General features: G+C 40.4%; 1 protein-coding gene across 5 annotated transcripts in view; it reads right to left on the bottom strand.

Moving 5' to 3' along the window:
- The window catches only part of NR2C1 (nuclear receptor subfamily 2 group C member 1), a 65,116-nt gene extending 49,711 nt beyond the window's left edge, over nucleotides 1–15,405 (bottom strand). Inside the window, exon 1 of one of the 5 annotated variants that reach the window (XM_046646468.1) lies at nucleotides 15,208–15,405. The gene's annotated coding sequence lies outside the window, so the exon portion shown is untranslated. Of the gene's footprint in view, nucleotides 1–14,506; nucleotides 14,991–15,207 lie in introns of those variants that run through there. The other 4 variants (XM_046646473.1, XM_046646470.1, XM_046646469.1 and 1 more) reach the window with 4 other exon arrangements.
- Between the last annotated feature and the right edge of the window lie 1,269 nt (nucleotides 15,406–16,674).

Raw genomic sequence — 16,674 nt, 5'->3', positions numbered from 1 at the left:
TGTGTGTGTGTGTGTGTGTGTGTGTGTGTGTGTGTGTGTGTGTGTACACACCACATCTTCTTTATCCAATCATCTGTCGATGGGCATTTGGGTTGCTTTCACATCTTGGCTATTGTGAATAACGCTGCAATGAACATACAGGTGCATAAGTCTCTTTGAATTGCTGATTTCAAGTTTTTCGCATAAATACCCAGTAGTAGGATAGCTGGGTAGTATGGTATTTCTATTTTTAATTTTTTGAGAAATCTCCATACTGTTTTCTATAGTGGCTGCACCAGGTTTCATTCCCACCAGCAGTGTATGAGGGTTCCCTTTTCTCCACAGCCTCTCAAACATTAATTAATTTTTGTCTTGGTGATTATAGCCATTCAAACAGGTGTAAGGTAATATCTTAGTGTAGTTTTGATTTGCATTCCCGATATTAGTCACGTTGAACATCTTTTCATGTACTATTGGCCATCTGTATATCTTCTTCAGAAAAATGTCTGTTCACATCATCTGCCCATTTTTTGATCCAGTTTGTTTCTTTGTTTTTCAGTTGTGAGTTCTTTATATATTTTGGAGATTTACCCCTTGTCAGAGATATGATTTGCAAATATTTTCTCACAGTTGGTGGGTTGCCTTTATTTCTGATCCTGGTTTCTGTTGCCTTGTCGAAGCTCTTTAGTTTGATGAAGTCCCACTTGTTTATTTTTGCTTTTCTTTCCCTTGTCCAAGTACACATGTATTTGAAAAGATCCTTCTAAGATCAATGTCAAAGACTGTACTGCCTGCATTTTCTGCTAGGAGTTTTATGATTCCAGGTCTTACCTTCAAGTCTTTGACCCATTTTGAGTTAATTTTTGTGTATGGCGAAAGATAACGGTATACTTCCATTCTTTTGCATGTGCCTGTCCTGTTTTCCCAACACCATTTATTGAAGAGTTTCCTTTCTCCATTGTATGTTCTTAGCTCCTTTGTTAAAGATTAGCTGTCCATAGATGTATGGTTTTATTTCTGGGATTTCAATTTTGTTCCATTGATCTGTGTGCCTGTGTTTATACCAGTAACATGCTGTTTTGATTACTATAGCTTTGTAGTATATTTTGAAGTCAGGGATTGCGATGCCTATGACTTTGTTCTTTTTTCTCAGGCTTGCTTTAGCTATTTGGTATTTTTTGTTGTCCCATACGAATTTTAGGATTCTCTGTTCTATTTCCAAGAAGAATGTCACTGGGATTCTGATTGGGATTGTACTGAATCTGCAGATTGGTTTAGGGAGTATGGTCATTTAACCATTTCTTTTGTCACCATCGAGTTCTTTCAGTAACATCTTATAGTTTTTATTGTATGGGTCTTTCACCTCCTTGGTTGAATTCATACCTAGATATTTTACACTTCTTCTCGTAATTGTAAATGGGATTGTATTCTTATCTTTCTGTTAGTTCGTCATTAGAGACTAGAAACATAACCACTTTTTGTAAGTTGATTTTGTACCCTGCAACTTCACTGTTCTTGTTGGTTATTTCTAACAGTTTTCTGATGGATTCTTCAGGGTTTTCGATATATAAAATTATGTCATCCACGAACAGAGAGTTTCACTTCTTCATTGCCTATTTGAATTTTTTTTACTCCTTCTTGTCTAACTTCTGGCCAAAACCTCCAGTACTATGCGGAGTAAGAGTGGGCACCCTTGTCTTGTTCTTATTCTCAGAGGGATGGCTTTCAGTTTTTTCCCATTGAGTGTGATATTGGCTGGGGGTTTGTCATATATGGCCTTTATTATGTTGAGGTACTTTCCTTCGATATCCATTTTATTGAGTTTTTATCATAAATGGATGTCGGATCTTGTCAAATACTTTCCTTGCACCTATTGAGATGATCATGTGGTTTTTATTCCTCATTTTTTAATGTGGGTGTATCACATTGATTGACTTGCGGATGCTGAACCATACCTGCATCCCTGGTATAAATCCCACTTGATTACGTGTATGATCCTTTTAATATATTGCTGTATTTGGTTTGCCAATATTTTGTTGAAGATTTTTGCATCTATGTTTATCAGTGACATTGGCCTGTAATTTTCCTTCTTTGTTTTGTCCTCATCTGGCTTTGGTATCAGAGCGATGTTGGCCTTGTAGAATGTGTGAGGAAGTGTTCCATCTTCTCCAATTATTTGGAATGGTTTGCGAAGTATAGATATTAAATCTGCTTTGAATGTTTTGTAGAATTCTCCAGAAAAGTCATCTGGTCCTGAACTTTTATTTTTTGGGAGGTTTTGATTACTGTTTCAATCTCTTTACTTGTGATTGGTCTATTCAGATTCTCTATTTCTTCTTGATTCAGTTTTGGGAGGTAGTATGAGTCTAAGAATTTATCCATTTCTTCTAGATTGTCCAATTTATTGGCCTATAGTTTTTCATAGTATTCTCTTATAATCTTTTGTATTTCTGTGGTATCTGGTGCAATTTCTCCTCTTTCATTTCTGAGTTTATTTACTTGAGCCTTCTGTCTTTTTTTCTTAGTGAGTCTGGCTAAAGGTTTGTCTATCTTGTTTATCTTCTCAAACAACCAGCACTTTGTTTCATTGATCCTTTCTACTGTACTTTTTTTTTGGTTCAATTTCATTTATTTCTATGCTAATTTTTATTATTTCACTCCTGCTGACTTTGAGCTTTGTTTGTTCTTTTTCTACTTCTGTTAGATGTAGTTTAAGATTGCGTATTTGAGATTTTTCTTGTTTGTTAAAGTGGGCCTGTATTGCCATGAATTTCCCTCTTAGGACCACTTTTGCTGTATCCCATATGAGTTGGTGTTGTGTTTTTTTATTTTGTCTCCAGATATTTTTTGATTTCCCCTTTAATTTCTTCAATGATACATTGCTTGTTCAGTAGCATGCTGTTTAGTCTCCACATCTTTGTCACTTTCCCAGCTTTTTTCTTGTAGTTGAGTTCTAGTTTCACAGTACTATGGTTGGAAAAGATGCTTGATATGATTTCAATCTTCTTAAATCTATTGAGGCTTGCCTTCTTTCCAAACATATGGTCCATCCTTGAGAATGTTCCATGCACACTTGAGAAGAATGTGTAATCTGCTGTTTTTGGATGGAGTATTCCACATATATCTATTAAGTCCGCCTAGTCTAGTGTTTTGTTTAAATGCATTATTTCCCTGTTGACTTTCTGTCTGGATAATCCATCCATTGATGTAAGTGGGGTGTTAAGGTCCCCAACCATTATTGTGTTATTGTTAACATCTTCTTTTAGGTTTGCTAATAGCTACTTTATGTACTTTGGTGCTCCTGTGGTGGGTGCACATATATTTATAAGTGTTACGGCTTCTTGTTGGAGTGTCCCTTTTATCATTATATACTGCCCTTCTTTGTCTCTCATTATCTGTTCTATCTTGAAGTCTGCTTTGTCTGATATAAGTATCACAACACCTGATTTCTTCTGTTTGCCATTTGCTTGGAGTATCATTTTTTATCCCTTCACTGTGAGCCTGTGTTTGTCTTTGGAGCCGATATGTGTTTCCTATAGGCAGAATATTGTTGGGTCTTGTTGTTCAATCCATCCCACCACTCTGTCTCTTTTGATTGGAGAATTCAATCTATTTACATTTAAAGTGATTATTGATACATGGAGGCTTAATGCTGCCATTTTATCGCTTGTTTTCCAGTCTTTCTGCGTTTCCTTTGTTTCTCATCCTGTGTATTTTGGACTACCAATTCAGTTAGGTAGTCTTCTTAGTTTTCTCTTTATCATATGTGTCACTCTTCCGATTATTTGTTTAGCGGTTACCAGGTTTGTACAAAACATCTTGTAGATGATATATTCTATTTTCTGAAAGCCTCTGATTTCCTGAGACTAAGCCAATTCCATCCCTTTCCTTTTCCCCTTTTAAGTTATCATTGTCACAACTTATTCCATCTTGTGTTGTGGGTTTGTAGTTAAAATGATGAGATTATATTTATTTTTGGTGTTTTCCTTCCCCTTATCTTTAATGTTATAATTAAGTGTGAGCTAACCTGTTCTGATAGAAAGCTGCAATTTTCTGATCTTGTCTACCTATTTATGTCCTTGCTCAAAGCTTTGTAACCTCTTTCTTTTTTGTCCCAGGTATGAGGCCTTCTTGAGCATTTCTTCTGGGAGAGGGGTCTTGTGGCAATGAACTCCCTTAGATTTGTTTATCTGGGAACGTTTTTATTTCTCCATCATATCTGAAGGATATTTTCGTTGGATAGCATATTCCTGGCTGCAAGTTTTTGTCTTTCAGAATTTTGAATATATCATTCCCCTATGTTCTAGCCTGTGAGGTTTCTGCTGAGAAATCCGAGGAATGCCTAATAGGGGTTCCTTTGTAAGCCATTTTCTTCTGCCTTGCTGATCTTAATATTTTTTCTTTGTTATTTACTTTTGCCAGCTTTACTACTATATGCCTCGAAGAAGGTCTTTTTACATTGACATAGTTAGGAGATCTATTGGCTTCTTTCAATTGTATCCAGTTACCTCCCCAGTGTTGGGAAGTTCTCAGCTATTATTTCTCTGAACAAGTTTTCTGCTCCATTCTTCTCTTCCTCCCTCTGGAATACCTATAATCCTTATGTTGGATTTCCTAATTGAGTCAGATATTTCTCAGAGAACTTCATTTCTTTTTAGTCTTGGTTCTCTCTCTTTCTCCGTCTGAAGCATTTCTATATTTCTGTCCTCTATTTTACTCTGTTATTCATGGAGTCCAGATTTTCCTTTATCTCATTCATTGTGTTTTTCATCTCCAACATTTCTGATTGGTTTTTCTTAATGGTTTCTATCTCTTTTGTGAAGAAGTTCCTGATTCCATTGAACTATCTGTAATTTCTTGTAACTTGCTGAGTCTTTTTATGATACCTATTTTGCATCTCTGTCATTTAGATGATAAATTTCTGTGTCTTCATGATTGATTTCTGGGTGCTTGTCATTTTCCTTCTGGTCTGGAGATTTAACAGATTTTTTCAGGCTGTTTGACGGCATAGATTTGTGCCTTTGCATGATGATATTATCTGGTTGCAGCTTCTACCTACTGCCAATGGGTGGGGTTCAAGAGCTATATATTCTGAGCCCACTGTGATCCACTGATTGCTCACAGCTGCTGCTTTTCTATCTGTGCTGGTGCTTTGGCCAACTGGCTGAGCTGGAGTGCTGGGTTGGGGGAGGAGCGCTTTCTTTTGTCTGCACCATCCCGGGGGACCTTCTCACTCTGCCCTTGCTATCCGCTCTCCTAGGGTGCTAGCTTGATGAAGACACTCCTGCAATAGCTTAGTTACCTTTGTGTGGGGCTTTCCCACAGGTTGTGAGGGAACTTGGAGAGTGATGGTGTTCCTGCGGATGGCTGCCCCTCACCCCCTCCTCTCAGAGCCATGCAAAGTCCCGGGGTTAGTGCCATTCAGGAGGGAGAGGAGATTCCTTTTACTTCCTTCCACTTCCTCTGGGGGGTCCAGCATCTTCATCTTCAGATGTATGACTGCGTGGGTCTCTTGGACGTCTTTTGTCTTGTGCGAATGCCCTCTGTTGGTAAATGAATGGCCTTTTTCCTTGTATCTTTGGGGGGAGAGGCTAAGGAGAGTGCTCACTCCGCCATGATGCTGATGTCTCTCTACTTATAAATTTTTTTTTTCTTTTTGAGGAAGATTAGCCCTGAGCTAACTACTGCCAGTCCTCTTCCTTTTGCTGAGGAAGCCTGGCCCTGAGCTAACATCGTGCCCATCTTCCTCTACTTTTTATGTGGGATGCCTACCACAGCATGGCTTGCCAAGCAGTGCCATGTCTGCACCCAGGATCCGAACCAGTGAACCCTGGGCCGCCAAGACGCAGAATGTGTGCACTTAACCGCTGCGCCACCAGGCTGGCCCCTACTTATAAATTTGTAAATGCTTGGATTAGTTGTGAAAGCAATATTGAATATTTAGCTTGAGCATCCAACCATCTCTCACTAGATTGAAAAGCAGTGGCCATCGGGGCTGGCCTGGTGGCGCAGCGGTTAAGTGCAGATGTTCCGCTTTGGTGGCCTGGGATTCACCGGTTTGGATCCTGGCTGTGGACATGGCACTGCTTGGCATGCCATGCTGTGGTAGGCGTCCCACATACAAAGTAGAGGAAGAAGGGCACAGATATTAGCACAGGGCCAGTCTTCCTCAGCAAAGAGAGGAGGATTGGTAGCAGTTAGCTCAGGGCTAATCTTCCTCAAAAAAAAAAAAAGAAAAGAAAAGCAGGGGCCTCAAGCTCTCTTGAATCAACCAAGAAGAAACCGCCACTCCCTGGGCCTGTGTGCCCCAGGGGGCCATTCTACCCTTTCCTTGAACACAACACATGTTCAAAACTGAATAGCTCTATGGCCCATCCAGTAGAATCTCACAAGTCCAACAGCCTTCTCTCATTTCATCCGTTCTCTGTCCTCTTCAGTCCAAAGTGGCAGCATTTCTGCTGGGAGGAAGCTCTCAAAAATCCTGTTGTGTCCAATGTGATTCATGGGTGTCCAAGTCATAAGACTAGGCAGTCCTCTACACACCTCTAATGGATAACCCCATCTCTATTCCTGGCTTCTATTGAGATGGCTGATCGAATCCACCAATCACATGCCAACAATCTCTTTAGCAAATGGTTGTCCAGTCACACCCTAAGTAGTCTATCCAGAACAGGGTTTTTTTTTTTTTTTTTTGGCAACATGGATAGGCTGAGTATTTTCCAAATCTTCAAGTTCTGGTTCCATTTTTCTTAACAATTCCTTCTTTGACTTACCTCTCTTCTCTCACATTTACCAATAAGCAGCAAGGATAAACCAGGCTGTGTCTTCAACACTTTGCTTAGAAATTTCCCCAGATAAATATCTAAGCTGATCACTTACAAATTCTACTTTCCACAAAACACTAGAACATAATATGGTCAAGTTCTTTGCCACTTCACAACAAGGTTTGCCTTTCCTCCAGTTTCCAATGTTACTCATTTCCACCCGAGACTTCATAAGAAGCACCTTTAATGTTCATATTTCTACCAACATTCTATTCATGATGATATATGTATCTCGCAGACGACAGAAGCTTCTTTAATAACTCTCTTCTTTTCTTTCTCAACTCTCACCAGAATCACCTTTGACATCATATTTCTACCAACAATCTCTTCAAGGTAATCTAGGCTTTTCCTAGCATGCATCTCAAAACTCTTCCGGCCTCTACCCATTTCTCAGTTCCAAATTTTTAGGTATTTGTCATAGCAGCACTTCACTTCCCAGTACCAAAATCTGTATTGGGTTGTTATTGATGTAAAAAGTAGCACAGCCTAGGTGGTTTAAACAAAAATTTTTTTCACAATTCTGAAGGCTAGGAGTCTAAGGCACGGTATCTCCTTGGCTTCAAATGGCTGTCTTCTCTCTATATCTTCACATCTTCCCTCTGTTTGTGTCTGTCTTGTAATCTCTTATAGAGACAAGACTCTTATCGGATAAGGGCCCACTCTAATGACCTTATTTTCACTCAATTACCTTTTTTAAGGCCTTACCTCCAAATACAGTTACATTCTGAGGTACTGGGAGTCAGGAGTTCAACAGGTCAATTTTGGGGGGAAACAATTCAGCCCACAACACTTAGGCATAAATCTAATAAGAAATGTGCAAGATCTATGTAAAGAAAGCTTTAAAATGCTAACCAGAGAGAGGAAAACCTACCTGGAAGAACACATAAGAAAATGGTTACAATGACTATCTTCAGGGAGAAGAACTGGAAATGTGGGAACAGGGATGAGTTGGAGACTTATTTTTCAATGAATAAGTGTTTGTTCATTTTAAATTTTAATTACAAGTATTGCCACAAAAATTAATTAAAATAAAAAAGCTTAAAGAAAAGGAATCTTTTGCAGAAATCCTAAAATCAACACCAGTGTTATCAGTGCATTAGAATCCTAGACGCTACTTTGTAATGAAAACTTAGGTAAATAAATTATTCTATATGTTGCTTGAGTACTTAACAGTATATGAATAGGAAGGCTTGAATTCAAATCTCAGTACTATTATATGAGCTAACAACTATTCTAAATCATTATTTTAGCCAAAGAAACCAAAAAGTATGAGGGTACGATAAGTGATGCACATGTATGTATGCACATAGACATTCATGTTTAATGCTGTGCTCTGTTATTAACAATGCTATAGGTAACACAATGCTAATGGATTTGAACATTAATATTCTTGGAATACTGTTCTTGAGTGCTGAATTCAGGAATACTCAGATTTTTTTTTCCTTCTGTTTAGGAAGAGAAGAGCAGGAAACTGCAATGGATTCTTAACCCTTTTTGGAGTTACAAACTTCTTAGAGAATCTGACTAAAGCTACACACCATCCTCAGAAAAATATACAAATACATATATTTGGTGGATTCCATCTTCTGATCCAACATGTTAATTTTCTAATTCTCTCTATATAAACCCTCTGCACTACTGCAATAGTCTAGAGCCCTTATTTCATGTTGTTTTATAGAAGAATGCTCAAGGGAAGTTTTTAGAATATTTACTTCAGTGATCATACATCTCAATCTGTGTTCAGCGAAACAGAAATGAGCAGAATCTGGGAAACAGATTTGATCAGAAAGGGAGACTAAAAACCTTTCCCCTTCTGACCCCCTCTCCAACCAAACATATCTTCCATTGTGACCTCACAGTATTTATCATACCCTACTTATAAACTGTTGGGTGTCTGTCAAGCCAGCTCATTAAATTATCTTAAGACTCAAGTCCAGGAAGGCATAGACACAGTGATACAAAATGAAACCTATAATCCTATTTTCATCATTACCTATTGCTCTCATTAAACTATCCAGGAATATGATAAACATTTACAGGTAAATAGATGCATGAAGTAATTCAAATACATCACATAATCCTGTTCATTTCAAATAAATTTTTTTACCATTTATAAAAAAGAGGCAGACTAAGTTAATTACAAATCTTATCCAAATTAATTAAGCTTGACTAAAATTCAGAAATTTTCAGAGGAGAGTATTACTCACTTTGATAGAAAAAAATAAGCAATGGGGAATGATGAAAATTAGTGAGAATAAAATAGATTTTTGACATGAAAGCAGATTATTTACGAGAGTGCATTAGTCACTTTGGTTGTGATAAAAATGTCAACTACTGCTAGTTTAAGGAATAAAAAGTGTAGGGGGAAGGGGAATGGGGAGTATACACTGCTAGGACTGCAGAAGAGTTGAGCTTTGGAAAAATCCTAGAACTAGGATTTCTGATGCTGTCACCAATGTCCCTCTCTACTTTCAGCTTCTCCCTATGTGGCTTCTTAAATTCAACTTTGTAGTAAGGCACCAGGAAAGGAAAAGTAGTCTTCTCTAATTCCAATTTTAAAATCTTGGTAATGGATTCTGATTGGCCCAGTTCAGATTATGTGCTCATCTCTTGGATTAATCACTGTAGGGGGTGGTCAGGAAGAGGAAAAGGAAGGTTAATGTGATCGGCAGCTTTCATTTCTGGAAAGCCTATTCACCAAATGATGGGGCTCAGCATAGACGGGGTTACTGATACAATCATCATGAGCCAGGCAACCAGTTCAACTTGTTTCCACTACTACTGATAGACAGAACTCTTCTACCAGAAGTCCACTGAAGACTACTGAGCTATGCAAAAAATTTAATTCAGCATTGACTTCAATGCTCTGTTGTCAGTTGAAGAAATTCCAAAAAGAAGAGAGGAAAAAAAAATCTTATTCTTATACAATACTTTATCATGAGGTCTACTTTTGGCTACTTCCAGATCGAGGTCCTTCTAATTTCTTGATTTGTGAGTAGTTTAGTAAATGACAAAGTTAGTTTTATAGCTGTTGTTTTAAATAACCTCTAAAGTTTCCAGAGAATTCACAAAATAAAATATTGATGAATTTTTTTTCAAACACACCAAAGCCTTTTTCGTTTTTTTAAGTTGGTAAAAAGGCATAAGGAGTGAGGGCATTGCAGCCCTGCAATCCTCAATGTTAAAAACTTGAGTCCTGGAGTCTTAAGGACTAGAGGCTGTTATACTTTCTCATGAAACAAAAGATATCAGGGATTACCAGTTACTCTGATGTACTGATATACAGAATCTTCTTGATGGAGAGGGACTACCGACAGAGTTCAAAAAGAATCACAATAGTTTTGTGTGACCAGTCCATATTTTATTGCCAGCTTTAAAGGGAAGCTAAAAAATGAGGCTTACAAGGGTAGATTCAGTAACAGGGAAAAGAGATACACAGTCTTGAATGTTTTCTAAATAAAATGAAATTTAAAAGGAATCATTATTCTTTACAAAGGCAGTACACTATTCTAAAAATAGGCAAATGAGCATAAAACTAAGTATCTTGTATATTTATGCATACCAGCTATAACACTATACACAGATCTCAAGGGTACTACTAATGTTGTAGTCCTCTGAACATGGCTGCTTATATTCTCCAACATCAAAACTCTTCCTGTATATGTTCTCTCTACCATGAATGCTACAAAATCACTAGACCAATATATGCTTGTTTTCCAAGACTAAATTTAACTCCAAAAATGAGACAAAACAGGCATTACTTACATATTGTTGATGGAAGATTAAATGAACTGTTATAACCTTCCTAGAAAAGCAATTTGCCAATGTCTATCAAGAGCCTTAAAAATGTTCATACTGAGGGGCTGGCCCTGTGGCATAGCAATTAAGTTCCGCATGCTCTGCTTTGGTGGCCGGAATTCACAGGTTTGGATCCCGGGCACAGACCTACACCACCCGTCAGCCATGCTAAAGACTGCAGATAGTTTCCAAAGAATACCTATTATAATGCTGGTAATTCCAAAAAAGAAAAAAAGTTCATACTCATTAACCCAATAATTCATTCAACATTCTTCTTTCATTCAACAAATACTTGTTGAGTGTTTACCAAGGGTCAGGCATTTTTCTAAGTGTTAGCAATACAGTAGGGAGTATTAAAACAAATTTTCCCTTGTGAAGTTTACATTTTGGTGGGATGAAACAGACAATAAATAAAATATAAAATATCACCAAATGGTGAAAAGAGAAATGGAGGAAAACAGAACAGGCACTAGTAACAGAAAATGTTGGGGGGTTGGGAGGGTTGCAATGTTTAATAAGAGGTCAGAGATGGCCTTACTGAGGTGACATTTTAGTAAAGAAAAAGGACAAAGAATTGTGCAAAGAAAAATTCGCGTTAAAATCATGCATAAGAAAAACGTTTAATGATGAAGAAAAAATGCTTACGACAAACTAAATAAAAAGATCAAGAAACAAAATTTTATTTGCAATTTATTTGCAATTTTAACTATGCAAAACACCAAAGGACTAAAAATAAACATTTTCAAATGTTAATGGTGACTTTTCTAGGTGGAGATTTATGGGCCACTTATTTTCTTCTTTATGCTTTTTAAATGGGTATCTATTATTGCAATCAGAAAAGCAAGCATTCCTTCATCTGTAGTCTACTGTTATCTTGTGCCATTTATCTTCTGAAGCACCCTGCCCTTATTTGAGTAAATCACCATCTCCAATAACAGACTTCTAAGGAAAAGAAGTGTGTAGTTCCTCAATGAACTAAATTTTTCAGTGAACCTATATTGTTAGTGCCTCATACCCCTATCTTAACTCAAGTAAGTATTTACTGAAACATTCTATGAGGCACTGTGAGACTCTGGGACTTGACACTGAACAAGACAGAAAAGATCTCTGCCCTACGAACTTATGTTTTAGTGAGAAAACAAATTTTTTTAAATTACCATGTACTAAATGTTATGAAGCAAACTAAGATGGACTAATACATAGAGAAACAGAGGGAGGGAGCTTATACAGGTAGTAGAGTGTCTTGGACCTTAAATCAATCCATCAGGGCTCCAATTCCATTTTTATGCATGACTTTATGTCAGTCACTTAATCTGAGCTGAGTCTCCTAATAAATGAAATGGATTCAATAAAATCTACCTCAAAATGTTGTTGTAAAAATTCAATGTAAGTGAAAATATCTAAAGCAATGGCTAACAGTCTCTTACAGCTACGAGGCAGTCCTTGAAAGCTAGCTGAATGAACAAAAAGTACTCAATAAATGAACAAGAGGATCCCAGAAGAACCACTACACTGGAGAAGAAGGGTCTGGGAACACCTTACAGAAGAGACATCTGAGTTGGGCACTGAAGGATAAGTATTTTTACTAGCCTAAAGGACAAAGCAAAAAGCTCGAGGACACTGCCTTTACTACTCTAGAGCTAATTAAGATACAAAAGACACACAGTCCTACATTTTTGGCCCTGATTTTTTTCACATTTACCTTAATCTCAATTTTACATATCTACCCCATAGAAAAGAAAAATTTGTAGTGTCAATGGTGCCATCCTTCTTTCATTCAGATTCAAAATTTTAAGACTGTGCCCTTTGATAACATTACATACAGTTCATGTTCTTTTCCCAACATGCGCTCTCCCCTCAACCCTTTCCCCACCAGTCACAGTCCCATCAACTGAATGTAGGCTGTCGTCAACCAAAGTAGTATTTTGTAAACTTTGTGTTGTGAGCCACTTATGGATGGGGAAACTAATTTAGGTCAGATTTTTTTTTAAAAAAGGGAAAACAGAAAATAGTGCATCGGGTACAGTGAGGGTAAGAACACTTTTTTTTTTGAGGAAGATTAGCCCTGAGCTAATATCTGCCATCAATCTTCCTTTTTGCTGAGGAAGACTGGCCCTGAGCTAACATCTGTGCCCACCTTCTTCTACTTTATATGTGGGATGCCTACCACAGCATGGCGTGCCAAGCAGTGCATAGCTCCACACCTGGGATCCGAACCGGTGAATCCTGGGCCACCGAAGCAGAAACTACAAACTTAACCGCTGTGCCACCAGGGTGGCCCAAGAACAGTCTTTTGAAGACTTTATTTCAATTTAATCTGTGTGTATGAGTGTGCTGAGTCATGCAGCAAATGTATTTCTTTCTGTGAGGTGTAGTCAAAATGTTTGAAAATATGATATAAAACAATGATTCTTTTTTTTTTTCAGTGGAGAGTGGGTCAAACATCTTTTTGAAAATCTGATGGAACTTAAAGTTTCCCTTACCAGAAAACACAAGTTCACATTCATTCACACTACAAATGATGGTATATGCTGAATTTCAAGGAGTTCATAAAACCTCCTGTGGCCAGTCCAAGGCCTTCAAGAATCCTTGGGGTAAAATTTCAGCTACTGCCAGCACTGAGTTTCCTAAATGTTTATTTAATATATGCAACTTTGTGTATATGCAAAGTCCCTAGAAGGCAAGAACCATCTCGGTGTATATTCCAAGTCCCAAGGAGGGAAAACCCATCTTTTTGTCAGCAGCTTTCAAAAGTAGCCAGATCTCAGGACGCTTACTGAACGGACAACACATGCTTAGTCTCCTGCTTCAGAACCATCAGCGTCTCCTTAATGGCTAAAGAATAAAGTTTCAGTCCTCCTTTTGGTATTTTTTCAGTATTTATTCAGCCTCTATAATCTGCCTGGCACTGTGGACAGAAAGGAGAGCTCCTTTATAGTTTGACTTCCTCATTTTCCCATTTTATCTCCTCTCAGTTCCAAGAGGGACTTCTCCTCAGGTCAAACTGAGGTGTTCTTTATTCCCCGATATACCATTCAAAGCTCCTCCTCCCTTATGTAAATTCCACCTGACCTTTAAGACACATTTCAAATTTTCTTTTTTGTGAGGAAGACTGGCCCTGAGCTAACATCGGTGCCCATCTTCTTCTATTTTGTACGTGGGATGCCGCCACAGTGTGGCTGGATCAGTGGTGCCAGGTCTGTGCCCAGGATCAAACCTGCGAACGCCGGGCTGGAACTTAACCGCTATGCCACTGGACCGGCCCCCTAATTTTTCTTTTAATCCAATCTTTCTAGCAAGGTCCAGCATTTACTATGTGTACTAAGATGGTTAACTAGGATTCACGAACAAACTTCTGTTAACTTCTGATATTGTATGCAAAATTTTACATAAAGGTGCATTTTTCCATAAAAGATTTCAAGAGGTTGCAGAGGGTCCTATGACTCAAAAAAGGCAAAGAATTATACTGATACTATTAATTACTTATTGTATGTTGCTTTTTTGTCTTTTCTATTCCGCAAGGGTGGGAATTATACTCTGCGTGACAGACAAGAGAGATATTTTGGGAATGTTTGTGGCCTTTGATTTGTGTCTCCCTCAAAACTCTTCCCAAAAGAAGGCTGAAATGCCCCTACAAAGAATGATGAAATTAGTTACACTTCATGCCACCCACTTCTTTATAAGAAATAAATAAGAATATATTTTAGATCTACCAACTGGATATATCAGCAAAATCTAAAAACAATCAAAGTGCATCAACCCACCACCCACACAGCAGACACTGTTTTAAAACCTCAAAGTCGAAAGTCTATTTACAACTTCCGGCGGCACAAAACCCCAAAGGGCTCCCTTTCGAGTCTTTCTTTGCTTTTCCCTTCCAGTTATTTTCTCTTAAACCGGCTGACCTACTTCGTGAAGGTTATGAGACAACCTGGCAACGTGTGTACCGCACAGGACGCTCTCCGCAGGGGCTGGGGGCAGGGTTTCCGAACAAAAGAGCTCCTGGAAGCCGGGACGTGCCCCGCGCAGGCAGGACCCCGGCCCGGGCCACTTTTTTCCTCAAAAGATACAGGTCCCCAGGCGGCGGCCGGCCTCGCCCCATCTGCCGCGAAGGTTGCGGGGTGCTCCGTCCCTCCTGTGTCAGCATGAGTTAGCAGGAGGCCCTCGGGGAGGGGGCCTCGGCTCGCCGCTCCTGGAGGCGGGGGCCGGCCTCTCCCGCGTCCGCCAGCGCCGAGCCTCGGGGCGCCCACGGGGCGGGGGAAGCGGCGGCGGCGCCGAGACGGAAGCTTTTCCTGGAGGTGAAAGGTCAGAGGCGCCGCGGGAGAGGCTGCAGGGCGCGCCGAGGCTCGCGGCCTCCCTCCCGCGCCCGCCGCCCCAGCCCCTCTCCGGGCTCCCGGCCCCGCGGCGACGGCCTCGGCCCCACTGCTCTCCCAGCCCAACCCGAGCCGCCGCGCGGCACTGCCAGACGGGCGGGCCCTGCCGCCCAGAGCCCGCAGGCTCGGGGGCCCTGGAGGCGCGTCCGTTGGCAGTTGGGATGAAGGGACACCCCGGTCCCCCGTCCCGGGCGCAGCCGCGGCCGCTTTTCTCCTCACTCGGCACTTCTTACCGGCCCTTCTCCGCGCGCTACGTCCCGCGCCGGGCGTAGAGCGGACAGTCCCGCGGCAGCGGCTGCTGGGGGCCCTCCGGAAACAGACGGCTTGGAGAAAGCTGAAGGGGGGAGGGTAAAGAAAAGTGGGGGCAGGGAGCTTTCTGGGTTTGTGTATTTGGGGGGGTCAGAGTTCGTGACCCCTCCTTCGGCTCCGCGTTGCGCGCTCCCGCCCGCGCCTGCGCACTAGTGGTGTGGAGAAGCGGCGAGGTCATGACGTTGCTGTGCAAGTCGGCTGCCCTCTGTCGGCTTGGAGGGAGCCTGCCCCGCAGGGCGCGCGCGCCTGTCGGGCGCTTGGAGAAGCCGCGTGCGCTTAGCGTACTGTTTGCCAAAGGCCGTGTGGTTAAAGGAAGTTTTGAGAACGTTTCAGAGTTCAGTAATAATGGATCATCAGTTTTAGACAGGTTTCTAAATTTTGGAAAACTAGGCTCTGTTATAGGCTCTTACCTTAAACTCTAAGGTTTATTAGAGGACTAACGAGTCTGGGCAGATCCCAATAAGATAAAGTTTCATTAATTAAAACGACAAGCTAGGGCAGAATCCTGTAGAGCAAAGCAAAGTTTTACTTATCAACTCTTGTGAGTACATAGGTATAATGGCTAAATGAAGCAAGAATATAATGTAATTAGAACTTAAGCTTCCTGAAGGCTGGTTTTTGTCCGTTTTGCTCAGCAGTGTGTTCCCAAGCGTGCAGAACAATTCCTGATGGTCAGTAAAGCCTGGTGAAATAAGAGAAGCATTGACGGACTGAACGTCGCATTCTGACAGGAGTACCCAAGGGCATGGAGGTGTGGCAGGAAGAGCTGCCCTGTGTGCAAAGAACTGCGTGGTTTGGACTTTAACAGAAGAGGTCCTCGAAATTTCTGTAGTAGTGTATTGGTTGGCACTAGAAAAGCCGTCACGGATTCAGGCCAGAAACCCAAGTCAGGAAAAACAAATGTGCACTGGGAAGGAGAATGTCTCCTCTGTCATTTCCCTCTGGAACTAGGTACCTGGACAGAAAAAGGGCATGCAGCAATCCCTAATCATGGAAATATGCTTTATGCCTCATTCTCTAAAAGCCCCCCTCTTCCTTTTATCATCTTTTGTGTGTTTGGTGGTTTTAAGGCAGCCCCTCCTTCCTCCACCCCCAAATCCTTAAGTTGGTCCCAAACGTGAAAGTTAAGAAGGTATACTTTGAGAGATAGAAAAAGGCAATCTGAGACCTTTTCTCTATTCTCACTGGCTAATATGCATGCCTGTGTGGATGCCTGTGCTTACCTACAGTCAATCCAATTAACTCACTTAAGTCACAATAAGTAGACTTACTAAAACTTGGGAGTAGAAGCCATTTTGGGAACATCATTTGTGGGTGAAGAAGAGCTTGCCCTAATTATGCTTCAGGAAAACAGGTCAGTGAGGTCATCTTTAAATGTGTGACTCTCAAAA

The sequence above is a fragment of the Equus quagga genome, chromosome 19 (assembly GCF_021613505.1).
Source record: "Equus quagga isolate Etosha38 chromosome 19, UCLA_HA_Equagga_1.0, whole genome shotgun sequence".
In the NCBI taxonomy this organism is placed as follows: Eukaryota; Metazoa; Chordata; class Mammalia; order Perissodactyla; family Equidae; genus Equus; species Equus quagga.
This window is presented reverse-complemented; position numbering and strand designations above follow the sequence as displayed.